The sequence below is a fragment of the Anneissia japonica genome, unplaced genomic scaffold (assembly GCF_011630105.1).
Source record: "Anneissia japonica isolate Jap-2015-1 unplaced genomic scaffold, ASM1163010v1 scaffold2834_len698180_cov181, whole genome shotgun sequence".
Classification (NCBI taxonomy): domain Eukaryota; kingdom Metazoa; phylum Echinodermata; class Crinoidea; order Comatulida; family Comatulidae; genus Anneissia; species Anneissia japonica.
Window position 1 is genome coordinate 81930 of NW_022704877.1, and position 4020 is coordinate 85949.

At 36.3% G+C, this 4020-nt stretch overlaps 1 pseudogene; it reads left to right on the top strand.

Annotated features, from left to right (window-relative positions):
- The first annotated feature begins 1657 nt into the window (after nucleotides 1-1657).
- Nucleotides 1658-3659, top strand: LOC117104822 (annotated as a pseudogene).
- Nucleotides 3660-4020: the final 361 nt, after the last annotated feature.

Genomic DNA, 4020 nt, shown 5'->3' on the forward strand with positions numbered 1-4020 from the left:
ATTCACCAATTTTTCCCTCTTTCTCCCCCTTCCCCTCTCCCTCTCCCTTTTCACCCAGAACCAGATTATTTATTGTTATTCCACCAGCCTCGTCTAATTACACAGGAAATAATTAATGTCTTTATGAACGCATTATTTTAAGTAGAGTTTGGAAAAATCTTTAAATGGTATTTTATGTTCATCCAACTACAAACGTTTTTTATAAATGTTGAAGAAGACATATAAACTTAATAATATTATTCGCATATATGCCAAAATGACAAGATATGTACTGTCACTACCGGTATGTATTATAAATTAAGTAAGGCCTTATGTTTGTCCAGGCGTGCACAGCACTGGAAGAAATATATCGTAGTACTATTCTTTTAAATGTCTTATTACTGGCATATTTTGAGCTCCTATTTATGTCTTAAAATATCATAAAAAAACAATTTTACGAATCTACAAAATATTGGACGAGGATGTCACGCTACAAAAGCAACACATGTGGGAATTCATTATTCAAATTACGTTAGTACAGTACAGCGAAAGGAGCAGCAGAGTATAGGTATAGGCATTCAGTATTCGCGGCTGATGCAAACACGTCCTATAAACAAAATTATTATTGGCTCATGTTTTTTATTTATTTGAAAGGTAGTTTGACTTTCATTTGCTAAGGTCTTTCTAAATTATAGTTCAACTAGGATTCACAGAATGATTGTTTAAATAATGATAATAATAATAATAATAATAATACATTTATATAGCGCGTAATGAAAGAAGCTTCTATTCGCTTCACATAAAACAAAAAGTGTTGAAAAAAATGATGAAAAACATAAAACTGGCTCAACCAAAAAAAAAAATTTTTTTTTTCCTGAGCCTGAATTCAAACTTATTTCATTCATTCTTTCATTAAACTTATTTTATTCATTCTGCTAATACTGTATTCTGGACTCAACACCTCACAGCCTCAATTATAAAGCATTTAGAGGCTAGATAGTTGGACGGAGCTCTAGGTCAGAAAAGATTATTCGTATTATTAGTGCGCCAGAAAGCCTGGCACAAAACAAGACAACCAACACTAGCAATATCAGATTTTACAGGATGATCTTAAAAATTAGAAAAGTAACAAATTCAAAATTTAGAGTTAAATTTATTTTCAATGATATTCGCTTACAAAGAAACATAATTATAACCAGAAATTACTGATTGTATATATAGTATACTGTATATTTCACTACATATAACATACATAGAAAACAATATGCATCTTTACTAATTATGTATCTTTAATATAATATATGGGATTTTAATTCAAATGGAGAATTATTATAAAGTTCTGTCCAGATTATTTTCTTTGACAAAAAAAAAAAATTGTATGCCCATATATAGTCATGATGTGCATATATATGGTCATGATGATCACATTAGTTTTAGGCATATCGCATGTTTTTGTCAAATAAATTTTGACAGGGCTTAAGGGTAATATGGAGGTTCAAAAACAACATTCTTCAGTGGATTCCTTATACTGAAAGTTTTAATACTATCTAGAAAGGCTTCATTAACTTAATGAAGTGACTGAGATACAGATAGATACATTGTTTTCGAGAGGATTATGTGACGAGAGATCTAGACCAGAAGCTTCAAGCCAGACATTAAAAAATATTCATATCATTATATGCATTGGCGCTTTGCCCCCGGGCCGTGCCCCATAGGAACAGAGGGGCCGTGCCCCATAGGAACAGGGACCAAAAAGCTCTTTGTAACGCCACTGCATAAGGTAAGACAACCAAGCGACTATAAACTAATGTCTACGTCTAAAATCACTATGTGCCAGATTTTTGAGAAGCTTATACAGTATATTAATATTTCGAGTAGGCCTTATTCTTTAACAAGTTGGTTGCCGTTTGAGATTAGCAGAATCATCGCAGGGCTTCTTGCAAACTCAGATGAAAGCGTGCTAACCGGGTGCAAATTGTCGGGAAAAGAAAAAGAAAAGTAGGCCTAGACAAAGTAAAAAGAAGAGGAAAGTTGGAAAGATATTGTCCAGGGAGCTCTAGTCTGTCCAGGAAAGTATCCTTATTTTGAAATTGACAAAAAAAGTAAATGCAAATTAACTCTGCATATCAAATCATGCCCAAGATTGATTGGATTTGGAAAAAAAAAATCACATTATACTTTTTTTTTAAATGAAAAAAAAAACACAAAAAACAAAACAAAAATAAACAAAAAACAAAAAGAAACATCAAGGGGGCGCTTATTTGCGCGAGTACAGTAAGCAATTGTTAATGGATATCCACAAAAAATTCCACCTAATGAAAAGTGATAATACTTTTGAACATTTTAAAGGCAGTGTTTTTTCATCAATTGCGTCCGTTTGGTTCCATTATTAACTTTGGTTCGAAAGACCTGCCTATTTGTTTACACAGGAAGTACGAGAACATCCTTACGTTTCATTAAAGCTGAATTAGATTATAATTTCTTACACAAGAATACATTTATCGGGGTTTTTCCAGACGAGATAGAATTGACCAGATTTTTAGGCCACATAGACTATTATCGTATCAAGGCGCCTGATTTACACACAATAAGATAATAATGTGCGACTTTGCTTCATTCGTCATCGTACAATATACCTGATGCTATTAAAGAGCATATTGGACATTTGTCCGTAAAAGACAGCATTTATCTGGTACTTGTATAAGCCTTCGTGATCATCATTTAACTGGATGCTTCTCTCGTTATCAAAAAGCTAAGAGTGCTGCATGCTATCATAGAAACTTTGAAAAGATGGTGCCACAGGAAGCTTTGATTCTACACGATGGTCAATGGAGTTCTATTAACAGGGGCGGATTTGGGGGGGGGGCGGCCCGGTCCCCCCATTTGGGAGGTAAAAAATGAAAAAAGAAAGAGAAAAAGAAAAAAATGATGGCCAAGAATGCCTCAAATGTTATGTTCGGGCGTCTAGAACACAAAAATTTCGGACTCCTTACAACAGTGTTGTCTCAATCGCCCCCCACCCCCCGCTTTTGGACATTTCTGGATCCGCCCCTGATTAATGCCGAGAATGTTGTTGGTGACATCGTAGAGGTAAAAAGTGGAGATCGAATTCTTTATGACATATCCGCATAATCGAAGCAAGACTTTGAAAGTGGACAATTTCTCACTGACTTGTGAATCTGAACCTCAGTATTGTGACCAGAGTTCACGAACGATAATCCACTTGAAACAAGAAACATCGCTTTTTTCTCTACCAATGCAGTAAAAGGCATTGCAAAGAGTTGTAATTCAGTGCAGGTGATAATACAGTTGCGGGACGTATTGCTAACTTAGCAACTGGACTTCATGTAGCCGGGAACCACCCATTGCAAGGGAGATCGAGCATTAAATCCACATTATTAGCGGAGTTGCCGTTTTCCTTGGAGTGACTTTCTTCTTCCTCTCATTCGGGGTGGACTACACATTATTTGGCGCTGTTGTCTTTTTGATTGGCATTATTGTTACCAGTGAGAGGACCTTGCTACTGTCACCGTGTGGTTGACGCTAACAGCCAAAAGAATGGCTAAGAAGAATTGTCTGAGAGGAACTTAGAAGCTGTAGAGACTTTAGGGTCAATTTCAACCACTTCTTTTGATAAAACAGGAACATTGACACTCAAAGCTGAAAAAGTGGCTCAATAGACCTTTCCGGAGTGTCAATCAAACTTATCAACTGACTAATCAGAACAGCGCTAGGGATACGCGCGCGTCTCACAAACACACGTGTTGTCCCACAAACGCACGTGTTCGCGTATGTTTTAACACTGTCGTCTTGTGGGACCTTAGCAACAATATCCAAGGGGCGGGGCTTAGCGGAAAGGTCCATTGTGGTTTGCCAATTCAATGATGCTGATAAAGATAAATATGGCGATGGTACTACGAGCAATTAATATCTAACCCGGCAAGAATTTACCCGTATTGCTATTCTCTGTAATCGATCAGATTTCAAAGCTGGACAAGAGAGTGTTCCGGCGGTGAGAGACAATGACAACTGGGATGAATC